Genomic DNA, 25457 nt, shown 5'->3' with positions numbered 1-25457 from the left:
TTGACCACAAAAATCTACACCTATTACATTAAACGGTCTTGATTGTTGAACTCGTAAATCACGTAAGTCGCCCATAAGATAGTTCTGTTTAGTTGGATTAGTACGAAAGCATAAGACACAACTTCGACATATAGATCGACAGATAACCTTGCCATGGATTGGCCAATAAGATTGACGAATTATGCTTAGTAATGTTTGCGGGCCAACATGATGATTAATTTTATGATAGTAGCGTGCTAGTATATACGTAAAAGCGTGATTTTTTGGTAATAGTATAGGATGTTTACTGTTGAAGTCCAGATTACAGTTTCTTAATCGGCCACCCACTCTTAGTAAACCGTTATTATCAAAGAATGGTGATAAAGATTGTATATGACTTTTGGCATAAGCGACTGTGTTAAGCAAACGTACATAATCGTCGTGAAATTTAATACTAATGATTAAATCACGTTGTTGTAGAATTGTTGTTGTTAAGATCATCTTTATAGGTTTTCTTTCTAATATGTTATCATCGTATTTTAAATTGTATGGAAATTGTGGCTAAATAGACGAAGCTAACGTTAAAAAATTTGGCCCGTGAAATCAAAGTGTTGAATGCATTAATTCATCTGGTAACACACCACGAGATAATATATCAGCTGGGTTTAAATTGGATGGAATATATCTCTATTGCGAGCGTGTGGAAACTTGTTGAATGATTGCCACCCTATTAGCAATAAAGGTACTCCAATTGCATGAGCCTTCTGATATCCAACTCAACACTATGGTTGAGTCGGTCCAGAATCAAATGTTGTTAAATTGTATAAAATCGTAAACTTCTTGAACTTTGTTAACGAGCTGTACCATTGCTACAGCAGCGCAAAGTTCTAATCTTGGCAAACTACATTTCTTGACAGGTGCCACCTTTGATTTGGCACAAAGCAAATTTGAAGTTATTTTTGTATCGTTATTTATACATCTGATGTATACACATGCACCATATGCGCTTTCTGAACTGTCAGAGAACGCATGAATTTCATACTTTGCATCAGGAGTGAATGCTAAGCGATCCACTTCTAAATCGATTAAATTACATAATTGCCGTCTAAAATTTGACCATGCCATCTGGTATTTAATAGGCAATTCGTCATCCCAATCCAAATCCAACCACCACAATCGTTGAATGAAAATTTTAGCCATTATTATGAGTGGTGATATTAGGCCTATCGGATCAAAAAATTGTGAAATTTCGGATAAAATTGTTCTTTTAGTATAATTTTCGTTGAATTTTATATCAATCTTGTAAAGAAATTTGTCCTTTGCAGGATCCCAAACAATTCCAAGAGTTTTGATCGCTTTTGAATTTTTAATGGCGAATAAAATAAAAGTTTAAGTGCATGTACTTTATTCAATCTGTCAGCAGCAGATAAGCTTCAAAAATCAGAACAGCGATATATAACATGACCCGGTTTTTGGCAAAAGCTGCAGCAATTTTTAATGGTAACAAAAGACTTTGAACCCTATTTGGCTCTATAGCACGGCGAGTGGGAGCACCACCGGGTAAAGAATCAGAACTTAAATTACTCTCAAGAATTTGACAACGTTCTTTTAAAAAATTTAATAATTCAGAGAGTGTTAGTAAACGATCAATTGGCGCCTTTTCATTCCACTCATTCAATGTTTTGGGATCAAGCTTAGATGTTATGATGTATACCATAGGATCGTGTCATGATTCAACTGGACGATTAATATTTTTCAAACCTATAAGGTGATTATTCATAGTATCGATTAATTCTCGTAAATCAGCTGCATTCGCATGAATTATCTTAGGATGTTCAAAAATTTGTTTGATATGCTGCTTCTCAATAATTTTCTTGTTTTCAAAGCGGTCTTTCAACCTTTGTAATATTATTTCATAATTTTCAGCAATGATTTTTATGTCAGCTATGGGAGCCCTTGCGGCCGGACTGAATTTAGATACCAAATGATGCAATTTAGCAAAGGTATTAAGCCTTTCATTGTTGTGCACCAATGATGTAAATTCATCGAACCAAGCTATGCATGTGGTAACATCACCAGAAAATTCGCATAATTCGATTTTTGGCAGTTTTACAGTATTGTATTTTTCATCAGATAATATCGCATGGGAAACATGAATTGTTTGGTTCGAATCTGAGTTGTTGAGTCTTGATATACACACTTTTAACATTGTTGCTATACAGTCATATTTTGATCTATTTGGTTGAGAGATTTCATCAAAATCATTTTCTTCAATTTTTGTTTGTACTTTGTTGAAAGCATCAAAAGCACTGTCTAAAGCTTTAAGATAAAAGATGATAAAGGAGGAGCACAAGAAAAGACTTCTTTACATGACAAAGCAAAAGACAATAATAATAATATATATTATTGAAAAGGCATATGTGTAATAAAGCAAGAAAAGCAAAAAAAAGGAAAAAAAAACAAAAATGGTATTGCCATTCACGATTTCGTCTGAACAGACGTTATTCAAATTCCCTATGGACGATTTACTAAAGACAAATTTTTATCATAACATATTAAAAGTTGGATTTTGTGGGTCCATAAAACATTATTTATATATTGGTCATAAGAATTCATTGACAAATGTCAGACACCAGACCGACAATGGGGCAGACGGACAGACAAGCTTAGAACAATTTGGAAAGTGATTCTGAATCGATGGGTATAACAAAGGATTGGCTCTATCCCAGCGTATCACAACCTCACAAGGAAACTTAAACTGTAAAATAAGTGGTATAGGTTATGAAAAGCTTTATACCAATATCTACATGTACTTGCGAAAGCTATGAGTTAATAAATATTACCAAAAGTATGAATATCAAAAGTGAAAGATATTTATATGTCTGATGGTGAAAATAGCTGCCATACTATATAGAACTATATATAAATGCTGTCTAGTTCTTTGCTAATTTCAAGCTTGTCAGCAATAAACAACCAATAGGTTATTCACCCAACCTTCTTAATCTTCGCCTGCTTCATCTCAGAACGAACTGCTGAAACTTCTATTAAAAATTTATTGAGTAACTTTCAGTTTTTTCGAAATTCAGTTTTGAGTTTTTATACGGTTTTTTTTAGTCCGTAGGTGTTTTGGAAAGTGCCTCGTTATAACAAAGAAATCAATAGTTTTCAATCTAGGCAATATTTGAAGTACTTGTTCTAAATAATATTTTCTTAAAAGTAAATATTAAAAGTAAGATTTATTATTATTAATTTAGCCAGAGAATAAGTTCTAAAACCAAAGAGTTAAGGCGACTAAGTTTAAAGGTTTTGTTGAAAACTTGAGATTTGAACGCACGATCAATGAGTTGCTAGTTGAACTACTCGCCTATTCGGCCACTTAGGCAAAAAAAAACGTAAGACTTCAAATTTTGTTTATTTCATTTAAAGTTATTGACACTGCTTGCCATGAATATGGAGACTATCACAGTTCTATGGTTAAAGCCGTAGAAAATTGTAAAATTTATCGTTGGCTGCCTAAAAATGAATCAGATAATCTAAATTCAACAAGACTCAATAAATAGGAGAAACGTCAGGAGTTTCGTCATTTGATGAAATTGAAAAATTCAAAATGGAAATCGATAAAAAGCTGCTACGACCACTAGGTGGCAACAGTACAGATTATTGTTGACGCGTATGTTGACTAAAATGTGGAGGGTTAATGTAAAATAATTTCCATTAATTACATTAGGCAACAAGTATTATTTCTTAAATAATTTTTGTCTTTTGCAGTTTTATTTTAAAATGAAATTTTTGGTGAAATTTGTTATGACTCTGTTGGTTGGAGCCATGTACACAGGTGTTGGAAACGACTCTACCAAAGCTTTATTCAATTTACTATCATTAGAGCTTATCTGTGTATGCCAATGATTCCCATACTCTTAGAATGTACGTATTTATGAAATGCGTTTTCTTAAATCTATTAAGAAATAACCTTTTTCTGTTTTTCTTTTGGTTTATTTCAGTTCCTTCTGAAATCCGATTATTAAAAAGCGAATATTTCTATCAATGGGATCGTTTAGGTTCATAGTTTGTAGCTTTGGTAACTTCCAAACTGCCGAGAATGTTAATAATGGCTCTAATGTATATAACCGTAGTGTACTTAATGTGAAATCAACCTTTAGAGTTATATCGCTTCATGATGGTGTATCTAGTGGCCATTGTAATGGGGCTAATATCCGAAAGATTGGGCTTATTATTGTCTTCGCGCCCAAATTTAGTGGTAAAATGATTCATAATTGCTTACACTTACTGGTCGTTCGTAATTTATTGAAATCTTTAATTTCTATAGAATCTAATGTTTATGGGCCCCGTAACGGCTGACCCATTCATTTTGCTCTCCACGTTCGGCACTTACCTTTCATTATGCGTTTCATCATGAACTGCAGCTATCTGCGTCATAGTATGGAGGGCATCATAGAAGGTTTGTATGGATACAACGGTTCGGATACTAATTGTTCGCCTACCAAAATTTTTTGCATGTTCAAGAGCGCGAGGTTTCTACGTGTGATTTTAGGCTTTGAAAATTTCAACTATACCTTTTCGATTGTATGCTTGGGTGGGGTGATAAACTATGCTTTAGGGAGAGCATAGATATGCCGAAACCCTCACCCCCTTGTGGTGATCACCGGACAACGGCTTTGGCCGGCGAAGAAGGGTTTAAGACTTTGGACTATTTATAACTCGGCGACGAGTTTTCTGAGAGATGGTGTAGGGGTTCACTTGAAGATGAGCTCTTTACTCAAGAAGCTAATTATTACCAAGGAAATTCTATCTAAAAACCAACTAGTAACTGGTTACGTAAAAATACGTAGAGGTAGTAGTTATTGAGTGCATGGTCGCCCGCCCATGTCAGTGCAATGCCCGAAGCTTAAATATCTCGATTAAAGTTAGTCCGGTTTTTGGCTAACCGGGATTGTATGGTTAATCCGAAGGCAAGAGTGGTCAGACTCTGCGTGGGTTACGCTTAAATAACCCGTGCGGCGTGGTTCACCGTGGGGTTAAGCCATCAAGGCAGGTACTTACGTTAAACTCTTGTCGCAATCTTGGGTGTTCTCCACATTATTTTCAGGGTATTATCCTTTGCTTTAACAAAGCACCGCTTGGCCGCGTCAGGAACCACACATCCGACCATTCAAAATATTAATAAATATTTCATTTAGTATTTTAATTTTGATGCCTATAAATAAATCGTGCTTACATATAAATAGTTAAAATAATTTACTCAACACAATTTCGGATACATTTGACTATTTAACTTTTTTCGATTCGCTGTTTAAACTTTGAAATGACTCCCGTTTGGATTACTAGACGTCGTAAACGATATTGATGAGGGTGACGGTGAAAATTTGCTCTTATTATGTGAATACGTCGATGATATATACGATCATCTGTTAGAACTGGAATTCGAACAACCAATTGTTAAAAATCCTTTGGAAGGTCAAGTTGAAGTTAATATCAATATGCACGCCGTATTAATAGATTGGATCAATGAGGTCCCTTTACAATTTCGTTTAATTCCTAAAACTGTCCAAATGGCCGTCACAATAATAGATCGCTACTTACAATCGGTTACAGATACGAAACAATTGCAATTAGTTGCTGTAACTGGTTGTTTAAAGCGACTTAATATGAGGAATTATTTTCTCCACCAATAACAAATTTCGTTTAAAATGCCGATGAGTCTTACACTGACTCTCAGATACGAAAGATGGAGCTTTAAAAGATTAAAACCTTAGACTGCAATCTATCGCGGCCTTTGCCCATATTTTTCTTAAGACGCTTTTCAAAAGCCGCCGAAGCGGAGGACATTCAACATGCCATCTCTAAGTACTTATTGAATTGGCGATGATTGAATCAATATAAACCATCTAAAGTGAGTTTTATTGACTTTTTTTTTCTCCATTTTTCTCTTCATATTTTTTTCTATTAAAACTTTGCCAATATTTGTTTTTGCAGATCGCTCCCTCGTCTCTGTGTTTATCCTTAAATCTCTTAAAAGGCAATGATAAGTTGTCTGCGGGACTCGATGATAGTTACTGGACACCTTCTCTGCAATGGTATTCGCGTTATCGCCTTGAACATATAAAGCCGATAGCCAGAAAAGTCGCTGCCATTGCTCGCAATGCGCAGACTGCTAAATTGAAGGCTATTTACAATAAGTAAAAGTCAGCGAAATTTCAAAGAATATGTATGCCTCTAGAACTCTATGGCGCTTTAATCGATTTGATTATTAAAAATGGGAATTAATAGTACAAATAGCAATTCATGTAATTTGTAATAATTAGAATAATTATCGCCAACATCAGAACAGAATTTATGGGTTAAAATCAATTCTTGCAACGACTTCATTTTAGGTTAAAAAAAAAGCAATTTATTCTCTGAACTTTTACCGGATAATTAGTTTAGGTTGTGTAACTTTTCTTTTAATGGCTTTCTTAAGGAACTTCTCTCAATGAAAGGCTTCTGTAGGAAATATTTTTTTGGTAAATATATATACATATATGTTTTATTTACATGTTTTATATACATATATATATAAATATAAATGCGGAAATTTCAAATCCAGTTCATTCTAGCTAAGTAATTTTCCCAAATAATAAATTCCCTAAAGAGGGAAAAACCAAATGCACATTCGCGGCGCGTTATGCAGCTGCCGCCCGATGAAAACGATTAGCGGAAAAGCAGACAGGGATTAGAAATGAAGCTATGAGTTAGTAGAAATTAGAAGAACTCAAAGTGGATCAGCTCAAACAGGAGCTGGGAAAAAGAAACCTTCATACAATCGGTAGCAAAGCTGAATTAAAACAAATACTGGTCGAACAGCCAGAAAAAGACGGACAAGACCCGTCCACACTTGATTTCGAATATAATATCGAGGGAAGGGACCAAGCCGACAACTTGGGAGGAACAGAAAATGCAGCTACAGCAGAGAAAAAACACCGCGCAGAAAAAGAAGAAGATGGTGCAAGTATATCAAACGTTATGCAGTTTTTACAACAAATGCAACTACAAACGCAACAGATAGAATCAAAAATTGACAAGAAAACTCAGGAAAATCAACGCATCCTGCGAACACATATGGACGAAATATACCAACAATTCGAAGGCAAAGGTAATGTGCTGAAAGAAAAAGTTGATAATGCGATAAACTAGTTGGATGCGAAAATAAATGCCCAGGAAGAAGATGCAGACGCCGTGAAAAGTGAAATAAAAGCCTTAAAAAAAGAAGTGCCTAAGCTACAAGCCACTAACTTGGATGCTTTCAGGCTACAATTTGGGGTTGTTGTAACAAAAAATATGTGGGATGATGACGATAAAGTAGCCGCCTTAATAACTTCCTTGAGAGGAGCAGCAGCGGAAATTATACAGATAATCCCGTAAAGTAAAAGAACGGAATTCGCTGCAATTATGGATGCACTGGAAAGGAAATATAGTAGCAAACATAATCAACCTAGGATTGTCTTCGCGCTCCAGAAGCTGAACGAAAGGATCCAAGATTACGTTACCGAAATCGAACGTCTGGCCAATCTCGTGTATATCCGTTTGTCGGACGACGTGCTGGAAAGATTAAAAATCGATACCTTTCTTAAAGGACTGCGCGACGCGGACCTTAAAAGAGCTGTATGGACTTCACCAAAAACGATGGTTAGGGAAACGCTTGGCTTCGCGCTTACACAAGAAGCAGCTAGTGTGACGTTAAGTATGAACTACCAGCGAGAACGATATCTCGGATGTGGTTTGCGTGGCGGTTCGAGAAGTCCTGCCCGAAGATAAGCAAATGCCGGCTTCATAAACACGCAAGTGTTATGTCTGCCAGAAAACTGGTCATTTTGCACGGGAATGCCCTTCAAAGCACAAAAGAACACACTCCACATCACCAACACGGCATATTAGTGAAGAATGTACGAAGAGGCATAATAAGAACAAGAGACCAAAAGCAACCGCGCGTAAGTGCTACAATTGCGACAAAGATGAACACATTGCATTGTAAATTTCGAAGAAAGGATGCGCACTTGAGGTTGCCCATCAAGAGTGAAGCGGGCGTATAGCATGAACGCCACTTTAAAGGAGCTAAACCGAGGATGCCAGATGACTGTGGCAGGCAGAAGCATGTAGAGAAGATCGTAAGTGACAGGATGAAAGCAAAGTATGACCTGAGGACTAACGCCCTTGGATTTAAGGAAAAGGATTTAGTGTTATTGTACAATCCTTTACGTAAAAAAGGCATGTCACCAAAACTGCGATGTGACTGGGAAGGTCTATACAAAATCATCACAAGGATAAATGACGTTGTCTACCGAATACGAAAACATCTTTGAGGTAGGACCAGATTCAAAGTGGTATACCTGGACCAACTGTTGTTTGGGACGAACAAGAGTAAGTGGAGGGTAGCGTTACGAAAATTCCAAATCCAGTTAATTCCAGCTAAGTAATTTTCCCTAATAAGAAATTCCCTACAGAATGAAAAACCAAATGCATATTCACAGGCGCGTCATGCACCTACAGGCCGATGAAAACGATTAGCGGAAAAGCAGACAAATAAAAACCAAGTGCACATTCGCAGGCATCTCATGGAGCTGTATGCAGATGAAAACGATTAGCGGGAAAAGCAGACAGGGATTAAATAGATAAACTATGAATTTGGGTTTAGTAGCATGCTTGTAAAAATGTATATAATTAGAATATTTGTGGAAAGGAGGATTAGTCGGGCGAGAACATAGAAGTTGAGAGTACGGCCAAAACAAACTGTCAATAATCCTACATTTAAGGAACATAATTGTAAATAAATGAGCCTACTGTTAAGGACCATAATTGTAAATAAAAGAACAAAGAAAAGAAGAAGAAGAAAAAAGAAGTGATACGGATTGTATCTTAGAAAAGTGAAATTCATAACAATATAAAAGTGGTTAAAGCCTGACTAATATTCGTCGCACTTTCTCACAATTTTTTCTAGGTTTTCAGAAAGGTTCCATTCAACAGCACTGGTGGTGACGTTTTAATTGCCATATCTGTTGCAACCCCACCCTGTTCATTTGAATTTCCTGCTCCTTCTTACATTGAATTTATTGTCATTTGGGCGAAAATTAGCAGTAACCAGTTATGTGTAACTTGCGCCCAGATTTCCCCAAATGAGGATATATCTGTTTATAAAAAACATGCTGCCCCCGTTTGTGACATGACCGAAAAGTCTAAACCTGCTGATATAGTCATAGCTTTGGAGGACTTCAATTTGCCACGTGTCATTTGGCGTTAGAGTGATAATTTTGGCGGCATGGTCCCTACTTCAACATCTCATATATTGATAATGATCTGAATTATTTGAAAGTAATTTACTCCAATACAACCGTCCTCCTAATACGAAAAATGCTTTTGTTTCTTTTTGAGTCTTTGGGATAGGTAGTTTCTTAATAGCGTGAATTTTTGCCGGGTTTGGTCTGAAACCACCAGTGGAGATAATTTGACCTAAAAATGTGTATTCTTTGTAGAGGAACTCACATTTATTCATTTGAATTTTTCGATTTGATTCTCTTAACTCTGTAACTTGGTTATATTTGAAATTGGGTATTTATTGCAAATTGTTTTCTCGTTTAAGTTGCGTTGATTTATTACTAATCTCCATTCCTTTATGTTGCTTAAGTCATCCTTTTTTGGGACTATACAAATGGGAGCGCTCCACTGTGAAAAGGTCCTGTTTTATAATTCCTTGTTCCAACATATTATCTATCTGTTTTTACCCCTCTTCTTTATGGACATGTGGAAATCGGTACAGTTTGGTATAAATAGGAATGTTGTCCGTAGGTTTGATTTGGTGTTTAATTTGCTGTGAAGGTGAAGATATCGCCTTCTTTGGAAAAAAATGTCCTCGAACTTTTTACAAAGATTGAGCGAGGATTTTTCTGCTCCATTATTCAAATGTGATGTTCTTACTGATTAGGTACTGTTGCTTGTGTTAAAAGGGATATTGGCATCTACACTGAAATTAATAACTTCTGTAAAATATATATATTATATGGTATCGTTTTGATTATAAACAATATGAAATCTTCAACAACAAATAATTTCAGTTTCCTGTAATTCCCCACATGTGTCAAATTACTTTTATTCTGCAGTCTAATTGTTTTAATGTATTGGAAAGATATTCTTTGACTAAATAGTGTTACACTATTAAAAATTACAAAGAGATGTTCGTTCGCCTTTTTGTTATCAAAAAAAATTATGAATCTTTTAGAAATTTTCCCGTACCTTTACACTATTTCCATAATGAATTTTTGCTTATTTTGTTAATCTTAATGAAAAACAAAACTCTTTTGTATTTATGTATATTTATATTGTAACGAGTTTCCTTAGGCGGGGTATGACTCAGTCAATCCAGGATTCGTTGCAAGAAAATTTAGAAAAATAATCGGGACCTTCGGGGGGAATGTTGTTTAGTTTCCTATATTTATTGTTTCCTCTTTACTGGATGGAAGTACCGCAATTTGTGTAGAACTGGGCTATGGCAAGGAAAAGGAACCAGCGAGGTGACCCGACTTTGTTGCGCGCTTACCGTTTTATTTTCTTTTCTTACGACGTTAGACTTTCACTTTCTGTTCGCTTTTAATATCGCGGGGCGCTGGAAGAAAAGAACCGGATACGTTGCCAGTGTCATAGCTGCCTTGGCCCGACTGTTGTCCCTGGTTGGTATGTGAGTCCAGAAATAAAATAGTAAAAAAAACGTCTCTCAGTCCTTCAGGGATGGCGATTAATACTAACCAGCGCATCCCCTATCCGTTGAGTCAATTATCCTGAAAGTCCTTCAGGGATGGCAATTAATACTAACCAGCGCATCCCCTATCCGTAAAGTCAAAAAAAAACTTCTTCGTACAGGTCACTTGTTAATCTGTCTGAGGGTACTTACCTAGACGGCTATGACACCAAAATGAAAGAGTCTGTGCGATGCGCTGTTCTTTTATAGCCTGAGTCTCACTCGTTTATCCTATTGCCAACATGTTCTATGGGTTTACATGAGTTTTGAGGTCCTATGCTTATGTGTATGCTTAGCTTAGGTTGGCTGCGGTCGCAACCTCATTTACGACTTGTATGATTCTACTTATTATTATGCACAACTTAAAACCAACTTACATCTAGCTTATTACTAAGTTTGTTCAAATGTCTACTCACTAAGCACTCAGGTACCAAATCGCGTGATCCAATCACCGTTAGGTATGTGAGTGCTTGTGCAGTGTGTTTGCATGTGCTCTGTGTGTAGCTTATTACTATGTGTGTTTCTACATGTGTGATCGTGTCTTTGGATATTTTGTGTAATATTGTGTGTGTGTTTGTGCTCTTTGCGCGTAAGGGTATTGGCGTGCATTGCTATGTGTGCCTCTAACGTTTATTTGTTTTGTCCGATCGTCTATTCATTGTAGAGCATAAGGGTTTCTACCTGATTGTATACCCTAACGGGGTTTACGCAGTAATGCGTAATATGTAAGCGTTTCTATCATTCGCTTATACAGTTTTTAAGGCATACAGATTTCTGTATGTTACTATGACCTAACAGTACTATAAAATGCTATGCTTTGGGTATGCGCGTTTGCAAGAGCGAGTATGCTTATGCATTGCGAAGCAAGGGTTTTTCTACGCTTGAGCAACCTAACGGGATTTATACCGTAATGCGTAATATGTACGCGTTTCTATACAATTTTAAGGCATACAGATTTCTTCTTGTATATGTTGCACTTATTTGATATGGTTTTATATCTGTGTTTGACTAAGGTTTGAGTTATATGACTCATAAGTTCTACGGCTTTGGTTTGTGTCGGACAGCTCTTATTCATACCTATTCTGTGCTTTGGCGGTTGTGTAGATATTGCCTATGGTTTTGAGTCTAAGTTCGTTTGTGTTGTATGATTTTGCATGTTCTATGCCTACGAGCCATTTCATGCAAGTTTCCTTCATTCCCTTTCCCCTTCGTTTGGTGCTGGAGTGTGTGTCCCTATGGATTAACTAGCGTAGGCCTGTGCAATATGTGTCTATACATTTCCTCTTTATATACGTATAAGCATATTTAGCTTGAGTTTGAGATCATTTTAATTTTACAAGAATAGGTGTGTGTTTTTATGATCTTACGTTTGTAAGTATAATTTATGACTCTGCATTTGAAGTTGGAGGGGGTTGCTCGTGTATTGTTCACAGAACGACGTGCGTGGGCAGATCGGACTTGCTGACTGCGGGGTGCGGGTGGACTTTTGAGCGGACGGACTCGTATTTCGTAAGGAAGCAAAAACGCTTCCTTACAATATGTTAAGTGTATACGTACGTTAACGTTGTAATAAAATTAAAACAATTATCATTTGTTAATAAAAGCTGTGTGTATTTCTGTCGTTTCCAATAAGTGCTGGTGCTTACACTTCTTTCAAAGGTCCAATCGATTATTCAATTATAGAGCTTTCCACATCTCTGACGCGTTCGGATTTGGAACGTACGAAGAACCAAAGAAAGCTTTTCAAGCAAATGGCTCAGAACGATTTGAAAGCACATTCGGAATGACACCAACTTTCCTCGAAGAAGACAAAGAGAAAATAAAAATAGCACTAACAAGGCATGACCGCAAAAACAAAGCTTAGTAATGTAAATATATGGGAACGAATATCTATCTATAAGTGATATAAAACATTCAGGAAAATTAGAGTTCAAAACAGAAAGCCGTAATAAAAAATTAATAATTGAGCATGATGAAAAATTTAACTGTAGGCGCCTACAATGTATAATGAATAGCCAGACCTTGACAAAGCGTTTTTGCAAAATTTGTAATCAAAACTAAAAAAGCAAAATTTTAAAGCTAACTTACTTAATTTGAATTATGAAATATATCAATCAATACATACCCAAGGAGGTAATAAAAAAATAAGTGAAGTGAATAATAATCACATAAATATACTTTTATACAATGAGAAACAAGATTGTATAACGAAGAAAATAAACGAAAATTTATTGAAGAGTATCACAACAGGTATTATGGAGGACGTATAAGACTCAGAAAAACAAATGGAAAACTAAATGGAATTTAGACTTGGAAAAACAAGTCCAACATGATAAAAGATTACATAAAAAACTGCAAATCAAATGAGCAAACAAATTAAACATATGAAGGGACGAGTAAGACACATCGAAACACTATCAAAAAATTTCTAAACAATCTGCGTAAATAATGTAGGCCCATTAAGACTATCGAAACAATACCCGGTATATGATAACAGCCCAATGTGAACTCAGAAAATATGTTATAGCTAAACCAATAGAAAAGAGAACCGCCAAAACTATTTCCAAGTTCCTGATGCAACACATAACGCTAAAATATGGGCACATTATAATATTGAAATTAGATAGGGGCGTCGAATTTTTAAATAACATAAGGAGAGAAATCAGTACAACCATAAATAAACAACAAAAATTCTCCACCGCCATAAAACTTTCAAAACATAAGAAGAAATCACGGAGACTTAAATAATTATTTGTTAGCATTTATAGAAAACAATGAATAGGATGTAAGGATATCTAATTAAACTTTCGCATGTAACACAACACCAAACACACATACAAAAGTACACACCGTTCGAATATTATTCAGAAAACTACCACATATGTCACACGAAAGTATAAAAGAATCCAATTCTAAAATAAACCCACCACTTTAAAGAAATAAAACAAAAACTTAATTTTTTTTATTACTTACAATTAGGTAAAGAAAAAAAGAGTATTGAGCTCTAAAGAACACTATACAAATTGAAGTAAGTTTCAGACCCCATATTTATATATTATAGATATATATTATAGATATATATATATTATATATTATAGATATAAGCAATGCAAACGCAAAATTAGATAATAGTGCTAATATTAAAGAAATACACTGATGCCGAATCAAAAAATATAACAATTAATTACAAGACTGCACGTACATAATACAATTAAGCACATATTTGTTTTATATAAATTTCGCACAAGAAAATTGTTTATTTGAAAATCGTTGACGTAAACGTAAGCGCGTAGTGTACTCATAAAAGCAGTATATAGTCGACGCTAACCTACGGCAGTAAATTAATGTAAATATAAACATTTGTAAGAAGTAAAAGACTCTAAGCAAAACCACCTTTGATAATAATTAAATGTAACCCACATTACTCATGACCTACTTGAAATTATAATATTAATTTCTGCGAAATGCAATCTTTACTTTTAGAGTTAAGTCATTATCCTGCATTTGTAATCGCTTAAAATATGTATTGTAAAAAAATTTTAGGATCTAAGGAAATTAGTATACGAAACGTATAATTTTAAAGAAAGAAAATAATTAACTATTTGGGCTTAAATCTACCGTTAGCACCTTGTTCTGTTTCCAAGAAGATGAAATGGACATGTTTATTAGATATTATTACGGCAATCCATTTCATTCCAGCTAATTAATTTTCCCAAAAAATAAATTCCCTAAAGAGGAAAACCAAGTGCATATTCGCGGCGCTTCATGCAGCTGCTGGCCGATGAAAAAGATGAGCGGAAAAGCAGACAGGCAAAAACCAAGTGCAGTTGCCGGAACATAGGCAATAGTAATATGCTGTAAAAATGTATACAGAATATTTGGCGAAGGCAGGCTCTCTAATATATCTTATATACAGTTAGGATATAGGTATATGTTTATTCCTCTTTAACGTAAGTTGACTACTTGCTAAGGGTTGCGCACTCTGGTTGTCACGTCGCATTTCAGGTGGTCTTTCTATCGACTTGTTGGGTTTTACCAGTAGACTTCGTAATATAATTTGTTTTGCATTTTAACACATTGCAATATATTAAGCTTCCATCGTATTTATGGCAACAAAAGTCTCTTTTTTTGAAAACCAACTTATAAAACCAACTGTTTAAACAGAAATAAGAGCACTATATGATTTATGATCACTTACATTTGATCCTCAGTTTGCATCAGTATAACAAAGTTTACATCATATGTCAACAACACAAAAGGACAACGAATTTCATATTTTGTCGCTTTACAGTTTTTTTTGTGTTGATGCGAGCCAAATTGATTTAACAGGGATACCCTATGAACTATATCCGATCTTGAGTTTGTAGCCAAATATATTAAACCTCCTACCAGTGACTGAGATTCTTTTATGTTTTAGCCCTTCAGCAGTGCCAAACTTGTGTTCTTCACTTTGTACATTTTCGTTTGCAAGCTGAGTTCCCATTTGAATTGTTACGATGACGAATGGATTTTAAATTTCACGCCACGTGTAATTACAGACTTTATGTTTTTGTCCTAGAAAGGATCATTTTTTGTATTCAATGCATATCCATTTGGTTCAAATTTGGAAGGATTTGGTTTCTTTCGTTTAACAGCTTTGTCGGCCACCGATGTCTTATGCTTGCGGTGGTCTGAATACATTTTGCCTATACAAATTTTGGTACTTTGAAATATTGCGACATACACCGTGTCTTGTTACCGCTTTCAACTATACCATGCCGCTGTGGAGTATAGCTCATTGTTTTTTGCGGAAGTATACCAGGTTCTCGGAAAAAATTTTCACCTTCTTTATTAATGTAGTCGCACTCCTTGTCGGTTTGAAATTTTTTTAACCTTGATATTGCAGTATCATCGCTCAGCCGTAGTTCATTGTTTACCCTCACACATTATTTTGTATTGTAAGTATTCATTATAATAAGCATTCTTCTCGAACTAGATTTGAAACAATGTGTGCAGGATGGGAAAGTCGTTTTGCCTTATATATTGGACCACCTTTATATCCAGCTAACTGTACTTTATAATTTTTACGAAACGATGGTTTTGCATTTTAATAGCATTCTTTGTCGTACAATTAAGAAGTACGAAAGAGAAAGAACGTACATTATCGCTAATTAACAGCTCTACTGTTATTACTGCCTGAAGTTCCTAGGAAATTCAAATTTTCTATTTTGAGCGAAATGTATCAACATTTTATCATTTGTTTGTCTGCTTTACCGTTTTAATTGAACAAATGCAAGCCGCGCCGGAGAATTCAATTAGTATGGGAATTCCGCATATTCGAGAGCGAAATTATCAGTTATCCGGTTATTTACAGTAATGATATGCATTCGACGCTATGTAATATGCAGAAAATTTCCCGTATGGCGCTATGATTGAGCAGCCGTCTATGAAAACAAATATTTGTTTTGCTTTGCTGTTGAGGAAAGAGAAACATTGCATACACATAATTGAGCGAAGCATATATGGTCATCGTTTTAACCTACAAACACATTTACACTATTGCTCATATGCAATTAAAAACGATCTGTACACTTACGCTTTTGTAAAAAAACGATAAATTTTCATAGTTTAATAGCATAACGGGTATTTGAAAGTAATTGTATACTGAAAGTGATTGATTCTGAATCTATTGATTCTACTGACTTGGACAAGAAGAAAGTGAAAATAATTCTACATTGAAAGTGATTGATTCTGAATCTATTAATTCTACTGACTTGGACAACAAGAAATTGAAAATAATAGCGATCACATTAAAAATAAAAACCAAAAGTTTCAGTTCTTTTTCTCAACAAGCTACCCAATTATAAATTATAATCCACCAGCCATCCCTAGGGGCACGATAAGTCTCATTATATTTTGAACATCATTGTATAATTATTTTATACAAGACACTTCCTCAATTGTGTTTTGTTCATTTGAAGCCTAAGGTCATTTATGAAATCTCAGCAAATCCTTCATCATTTTTCATTCTTGCGAACTTGCCCTTAATCTATAAACGCCGTTTTCCAATATAAAAAAGCTAATTTGTTCTATTGCAAATGCGTTGCCACTTCTAAGATCAAGGATCGTAAAGACTTAATACAAAAAATGCTATAACGCATTTGTAGCTTAACAACACTAATGAAAAGGAACAAAAACAAAAAGCATTGCTTAACGGCAATTTTCATTGTTATTGTTCATTTTCGCGATCTCCATTTGTAAGTTTTGATCTGCTCGAAAAGACTGCACAAAAAACCTTATTTTCTAAGAATCAAGAGAAAAATCCATCATATTCATGTGAAATTATTTAAAATGTCGTTTGTGATAAAAGCTAATGGGATTACTGAAACAGAAACAGCAGCTCGCGTTTTGCCAAGCAAATAAAATAAATGGTTTAGCCCCACTCACCTGTAGCGACGAATGATATCACCCAAAGGAGGCCATTCAATTTACTGTGGATTCCGAGGAATCAAGGGAACTGCATCAAACGACTGTGCTTTTGGAAATTATATTAGAAACAGTGTTTGCTGGAAGCCCTCTTAATAGTTTACAACACGATTTGAAAGCAACCAAGAAAGGGAACAAAGTATATCATAAATATATCTTGTACCTATCGCCAATCGTTGATTTCTTTGGTTTCATAAATTAATTTACAAATTCGCATCGTTTAAGCATAAGTTAATGTGAAACTTTTAATCACGGTAGGCTGCCATAGCTACAATTATTTCATTTGTTTTATTATAAAAAAGATTTGTTCGAAACGCTGTTTTATACGCAAACATGGTTTATTCACCAAATATTTATTTTATTCATCTTATATCAATCATATTTTCATATTTGCGCAGACCGATGGAATACATAAGTTGTTTATTAGGTAATATTAAAGAGTGTAAACGTATGAGATAAAATTTAATTCTGCACGTATTACAAGTAATAGAGACCGTTAGCGAATTTGCTTGCAGACGTCATTGAATTCTTTAATTGCGTGATCCATAGGAAAAATTTCGTAAATTCCTAGCAAAAATATTAAAATCGATGCTTTATTAGGATACAAACAGGTCTTATTCAATTCGGCCATTTTTTTTCAATATTATTAAAGACTACGATTAATTTGAAAGCAATTTCTTCGCTAATATGGCAATCGTCTTTTTCTCGATATTATTTCAGGGTAAACTTTGCTCTTCCGAACTGAGTATACGTTGAACTTGCAAATATTCTTTGCACATACAAGACAGTCCAATCGCAATTTCGTTTAAGTAATCGCAAGCCCGGCTCACTAAATCCCCTCGTCTTTGAACTGCAAATGAACGGTTTGTTCTGCGACACAAAATCCAAGTAAGGTTGGTGTCGATGTCGTACACAAGGTACATTCTCATATGAATAATAAGAATAAAATTGATTTATAGATGATCAGCCATGTACCGGTTATGGTTTTAGTACAGCTGAATGTTCGTCGTTTGAGTTAAAAACGAACGGTAAACCTAGGATTGAAATTGCTTTCCAGCCGGATTTCACTGTTACACGTATTACGAAACCGTTTATTTTACAACATTTCAATAGATAACATAAGATAGATTGCTTCTTCTGTGCGATAAAACTTAACCACACATCCCAAAAACGTTAAAAACACTGAAATCAATTTAACTGAACTGTGTGCTGCTTTGCTCCTAACATCTATCTATATGTGGACTTATGAAATGAACGAAGAAAAGAAATTCTTTCATGCATAGCATGGTTATTTCCGTATACCTTTTATGCGCGCTAATGCTCCCGAAAACAGTAAGTTAATGTTATCTCGAAAAAAAAATTCTTCTCTTCTTCTTTTTCGTAGCTAAGCGTGGTTTATGGTACGCTCATTTCGATGGCCAATGGATAGCAAGACAAATGGATTACATGCTGATAAACCGCCTATACTACTTACAGAATGGAGCAGTTGAATTTAATCCGTTCCCTTTTGGTTAAAAATTGGAAACAATTTCATTAAAAGTACTTACAGGTTTAATTCTGTTTCTTCTACTAAAAATGACATATTTTTTTCTTTAGATCTTCAATACAAATTTTACGACCACAAACGCTTTTTTTCAATTTTTTCACAAAACTCGTAAGCAAACCTATAAAAGTGAATATGGATATACAACATGAATAGGTTGAACTCTGGTATGTTCTTGATCACCACCATGTAAGCAAAATTTAAAATTTAGATCAATATCGGAATTTCATAGATAACTTTACGGCTCTCTCTACCCTTTATGTCTTTATACCTGACATCATTTGTTGTGTAGATTGTATTAATTTTGTGCGAATATATGTAACACACAGAAGAACTTAAGGTAAATCAATCTTATGCCGAAAAATGCAGAATAATTATTTGCATTGGTTTCAGCATATTTGTCGGTCTGAGGTCTGTCCATGTAGTGCCTACTGATCGCAATCTCATCCTATCGTCTTCACTTGAAAAAAGAGTTTGTATGGAAAAATAAAAAATTTTCAACAGCTTTCAGCAAAAACCAGTAGGAAATAATAGACGTGGAAAATTTGAATCGGATGAGATAATTCTTTTGTACACTTGAAAAATGAAAAAAATAAAGAAACAATTGTGATTTAATATGTTTTTCTTCTTTCCCTAAGGCAAGCATCATATATAAATTGAGCAAACTTAATTATACTCTACACCACTTGTGATACAGGGTATATTAAGTTGTATTAAGATGTATGCAACCCCAACTCCCAGAAGAATTGAAAGTAGACTTGAATTTGGAAAACGAAGGGAATTCTAAATCGATGTAAGTTTGTTTGTATTTTGATGCAATTTGGTACACTAAAGTGCTTTGACCTAAGGGTAAGCGCTATTTAAAATAGTATGGATCGACCCACTTTTTCGACGACAACTTAAAAAAATTGTAATTTGCAAAATGTCTCGGCAAAGGTGGGTGAGTAACAGTATACCGACATTCTAAATTAGTGTGAGAACTTCGGACCGGCTGGAGCAATTCTTGGAACCCCTCTCATATAAACGATTTTAAGAAAAATGAATATTTATATGGCAAAAGAGTTTAATTTTCAATATTTTAATGTACAAATCGGCTCATATTATTAAATTGAGAAAAACAACAGCCTTACCGAATTGGACCACGTATGTCAATTTTTTGGATACCGTAGTATTTAAGGATTCTCAAGAAACATAAACACTTGCATGCCAAAAAGACCTAATGATTATTTTTTTTGTTACGAAAATTTGTTCATAATAGTAATTTAATATAAAAATTAAATAGATCTAATTTGAACCAATTAGATCTATTTCTTAGCCCAACCCATACAACATATCTCATGAGTAGTGAGATGAAAATTAATTCATAGGAGCGATTACGCAAAACAATTAACGCAAGGAATTTAGATCACAAAGGTCTATTTTTTGGAACCATAGGCGGTATCACGAAGAGCAAGCTCTTATATAGATAAACGGTTTAATCTTCCAAAAATTGTGGCGTTCATAAAAATTGTGGCTTTGCATGAAAACAACTTGGTTTATTATCGCCAAAAGGAGTGAACAACTGTATTAGAAGAAGTGGTGTATGGAATATAACAGTCAGTGTTGTGCGACTATAATGTTCTTGTTTTTATTCTAAAAAGTTTTATTATTTTTAGTGTCTTTCGTTGTAAAAAAAGTACATTTTAGACTTTGTCGCCGTAAAATGTCTTGGTTCGATGAGAGTTCATAGTTGTGGCGACGACCAAAAAATAAATCCATGTGCGTCAAATTTAGTTCAGTTAACTGTCGAAAGAATGGACAAATTTTCATCACAAAGCATCAAGCATTAGATCTATTTGGCCTATAACGTCTTAATATTTCATGACAATCTTTATACGCAATGATGTTCAAAAAGTAAACCTACATGGTTCAATTTAATAACATTAACTTAGGAGGAAATTATTTGTAAGCCACATTGCACTACTAAATATTTACGTATATAGAATAAGTTTTCCAATGAACATTTATATAGCACAGGATTCAAAAAATCACGCCGAAATACTATTACCCACCGATTTTTGTCATGAAAATCACAATATATTATATAATGACTGTTCTAAATAAGTGGAAAAGAGGTACCATCCGAACCATTTTCAATTGATCTCATCCTTAGATCTAAACATGTTATCAAAGTAGTCTGAAAATAACGACTTGTAGATTGAACACAAGAATACAAGACGGACAGATGAACAGGCAACCTTCAATCGCCTACGCAATTAGCGTAATCAAGAGCGGGTCTATCTCAAGTCCTTCTACGTGTTGTATGAATCCGCGCATATTTAATATACCATGCGCCACGCTATAGAAGAGATTAAATCACAGCGTTATCATTCTGCGGTCTTTCTCTGCGAAAAGAAAGCATTTCTTTTAATAGTATTATGAAAATTTTATACATAGGCCAGTCAGTTTTCAAGCTTCCGAGTAAGCTCTTCCACTGCTTTTCGTTAAAACTGTGTACCACCAAGAATGTTTGATACAAAGCCAATATAGACAGAAATTTAAACGCAATCAAGAAAATGACAATCTATAAAATAAAACATTGCATATGGGTTGGACAACTATCGTACAACAATGGAAACGAATTGAAGAAGAACTCGACAAATCTTGCAAACGTTTAAACACAGATAGGCCAATAACTAACATTATATATAAGCACCTAGTGCACATCCTGCAACGCCTCGATTAAGTCATGCCACATTATATTATCAAAGACGTACACCAGTGAACTTCTAAAATTCTTCCTAGAAATAAGAGGAAAACTAGCATATGTTGCAAATAGAAAAGGAATCAAATTACATCTAGCGTACTCCCTACACCAAAACATAGAAATTTTCAAAAGAAAAAAAATAATGAAAGAAGAAATAATAAAAGAATCTGGTGCATCAAGCAACGACGTGGAAGTCAGTATAGGACAGTATCTGTAGCAGAGACTGCAGAGATAAAGAATCAGTCAATACAATGACTTGCCTAAACCTCGTCGAATAAGCCAGCCCCTTGCAAATGCGCTGGCTGGTCCATCGATGGGTGCTTGTGGGCAAACTCTAACCACTTCCCTGAATACAATGCCGTTTCTATCGATAACACAAGCGCGTCAGTGGGAGAAATAAGTTGTCTAGAGATCATTTTCCAGGTAATTTGCATCTCCCTGTCTATCAAGTATATTGTTGCACCCTTAATAATGCCCGGTCGATAAATATGCCTAAAACATATATTTCATCAGAAACCCTGATACACGTTTGCACATGTACTCAGGCATCTTCGGTATAGAGACCCTAGCAATATGCGAACTGCCTATTAGACAGGTGAAGAATAGAAATCATCCCAAGCTTTGTTATCATTTCTACCTCCAGAACTTTACCAAGCATTGGGGGGAGATTGATGCCCCGATAAGACGAAAGATCGCTTCGCACTTTTCGGAGACCCCTCATCATTATCTTCAGAGAATACCACTACTGCCTGGTCTATCGTACTCCATTTGAAGGGCGAATACCACTTATCTCTAAGGGTTTCTTTCTAACATGGCAAAGCTGAGTCCAAAAATTCTCGCGATTTTGGGAAACGAAATTTCTCTAGCCGTCCTTTTCAGTCTTTATCAGCACACGCTTGTAATCATTAGAGCATGGCGTGAATTCGACTTTTAGTATTCGCGGCATTAGACCTTCTTGCCCGCTGTTACTTACCTTGTCTACCGATCCTGCAGCAGCAACCCGTTTTCCACCAACACTGGGCTCTTCGCCGCGGAAGCTGCGTGCCCACTACAGCAGGAGCGGATGCAACCGTAGAGCCCGCTTTCTCTTTGCGCATCTTTACAGTGCCTGAGTGACCACCGGAAATTTACGGCATCGAATCGTTCCGATACATATTCAAATCAATCACTATTTCATTATCCGACCCATCGGACGGACTGTAGTTACTTTTTCCAGCACTCCAAATCAGTGAACCAGCCTTCTGGTCAACCTTCATCAGCGAATCACAAGCAAAGGACTTTTCTTCATCGGACGAATATTTTATGAATAGTAGTTATTTACCTTTTAAAAAATAGGCCAGAAGGCATGACTCGATTTCAAATGTATATTCAGCTATTTAGCCTTGAGAGAAGTTATGTTTCAAAGCTTGCTTTTTACAATATCATTCGAATTTTTGTTTATTCATTCACTCGTGTATACAAATGTTACTTTTCCCAAAAATGTTTATTATAAAAAAAATTCTTCTACTGCATATATAATTAACATGCTGCACATTTGCATGCTTTAATTTAAAACTCGAATTTTTTTTTTTTTTTTTTTGTAATTACATACAAGGGCAGTTTCATTAATAATTAACCTATTTTTCTTTTCATATAAGTACTTTTACAATCTTAAATGTTAATTTATTCGAAATTTCTTTGTTCTTTTTACAATATTTTAATGTGCTTTTTCTTTTTTTCTCAACCAGCCAAAAGAAAACCTCCGGATGCTTTAATTGCTCTGCTGCGTCTCCCATCCTGAAAATCAAGCCAAAGCTGATAACAAATATAGTTTCAAGACATCGCACTCCACTGTGAGAACTTAGCAACTTGTCAGTAGATGGTTGCACGCTTTTTTTACAAACAGCGATAGAAACCAAGATTGTTAATTAAAAACTTCATATTCATAAGTTAGACCGGCGTGTGCGAAAATACTTACTATTTTTCTTTCAAGATCTGAAAAATAGACTACAAGAAGAATGAAGTAGAATGCCTCTTTTCTATACAAGAAAAATTACACAAACAAAATATGTCAAAACGTTTATATGACATAAGCAAAAGGTGTACCCCACCAAATATTAATTATTGATAATATGCTCTTTTTCGTCTTCGTGTCCTTCCAAATATGAAAAGAATTATTAATGACGCTACGTTTTTGGAGTTGCGGAAGTTATTTAATTTTCTAATCTACTGAAACGATGTCTCCTTCCTTTTTTTTTTTAAATTCTAGTATCTATTCCCTAGTAGTATAAAATAGTAAAAACAATTTTTATGTTTGGACAATGGACTAGGTTTAACAAACGGTTATTTTTTGTCGAGTGGAAAAACCGACTATTAATAAGACGCGCTGTGGGTCTGAAATATTTTTGGAGAAACGACCATTTAAAATAACCGCTAATGCGTTTAGCGCAATATCTGAGGGATGCATACAGTTACCTAATAAATAGGAAAAATATATATAGTAGATTTTAGGAAGAATAAATAAATAGATAGATATACAGAAAAATGATAGTAATTCTCCAAAACCTAAAGAAAATCATAAAAATTATAAAAAAAAGTATTCACATCAACATACGAAAATTCAACGGATAAACCGACCAAAAAGTCGAAATTAAACGTTCTATTGCTTTTGCTCATACAACAATAATATAACAATAATATTTACTTCACTACGTATGGCGTGCATCGTATCAAAAACTGGAATCCATCCGGAAGGGACCGTACCTTTGCCATGTGTAGCCCGACTAAATAACTCTAAGCAAAGAGGATTCAAACTAATATTTACTTTACCAATGGCATCATTGGCGGAGTAGGTAATGAGAGCACAAAGTCGGCCTGTATAGCATATGACTTATATATATAACATTTTTGTGTACTAGCGAATACGAATACTAGCGCAACATCAAAGAAGGCAAATTTATTTATATTCATATGCATTTCTATTCCACATAATTCAAATGTTTCTGTTGAATGTTCAGTTGTTCAAACGAATTCATTAATTGAAATGCTAATACAATATATCACGCAAAATATTATTCTCTTTACACCAAAATATTGTTAAGATGTTATAGAGAAATTGAAAAAATGATAAATTTAGATAAATAAAATCAGTAGGTAAAATGTATACCGTAGAAACTAGGAAAAAAAAATTTTTTTTTTTTTTGGTTGAACGGAGATGGATGAAAAATAATTATAGTATTAATTTTTTGTTAGCAAAATACACACGCAGAAAAAATTGTCCCAATTTAGGAAAATATGTCAAACCTACTTGTAAAGAAAAGTTTGCGTCAAAATATCAAAAATCCAAAATAAATGTCAAACGCAAAAAAGCCAAAAATAAATATTGTCTTGCTTACCTTGATACTTTAAATTGCTTAAGCAAACGTACGCACCAGCGTAAAATATAAAGAGAGAAAGCATGCCAGTTGAATTTGTATGAAAAACACAAGTAAAATATAAAGAGAGAAAGCATGCTACTGCACATTTCTGCTACAACATATATTTTACATCTTCATAGTGCACAGTTTACACATACATAGTGCACAAACCTCTATAAAAGCGCTCATTCTAGTTCTCTTAATCTTTTATTCTTTTTCCACCTTTCATATCATACCGAAAACATTACATTTGTAAGCACAAAGGTCGGCACTAAGGTCGGCACAAAATAGCGAACAATAAGGCAGTTTTGCTCTTTTTAACGTGGTAATGTGGTAATATGGTTTCAGTTCTTCTACTCTCTCTCTCTCTCTCATTCTCTCTTACTCTTTTTAATAATGTTAGTTTGTATCGAATTCCTTTATCTGGGGCATTATATCATATCAATGTGGCTAGTCTTGTCTTATATACATAATGCTTTTGAGCGTCATGCACGAAATCGAAGGAGTTTTTTCGTTGTTAATTTACGTAGCTAAAGTATTCCTAAC

General features: G+C 34.7%; 1 long non-coding RNA gene and 1 pseudogene across 1 annotated transcript; both read left to right on the top strand.

Moving 5' to 3' along the window:
- The first annotated feature begins 3757 nt into the window (after positions 1 to 3757).
- On the top strand, positions 3758 to 6528 carry LOC119642350 (annotated as a pseudogene).
- A 10353-nt stretch (positions 6529 to 16881) lies between these two features.
- Positions 16882 to 25207, top strand: LOC119642351. Its single transcript, XR_005248010.1, has 9 exons — positions 16882 to 16998; positions 17948 to 18120; positions 18187 to 18559; positions 18612 to 18766; positions 18824 to 18937; positions 19003 to 19110; positions 19164 to 19340; positions 19409 to 19563; positions 23244 to 25207. It is a non-coding gene; the product is annotated as an uncharacterized LOC119642351 (long non-coding RNA).
- Positions 25208 to 25457: the final 250 nt, after the last annotated feature.

Source organism: Glossina fuscipes, unplaced genomic scaffold (genome assembly GCF_014805625.2).
Source record: "Glossina fuscipes isolate IAEA_lab_2018 unplaced genomic scaffold, Yale_Gfus_2 222, whole genome shotgun sequence".
Lineage (NCBI taxonomy): Eukaryota > Metazoa > Arthropoda > Insecta > Diptera > Glossinidae > Glossina > Glossina fuscipes.
The sequence above is the reverse complement of the archived record's forward strand: the minus strand, read 5'-3'. Positions and strand labels throughout refer to the sequence as shown.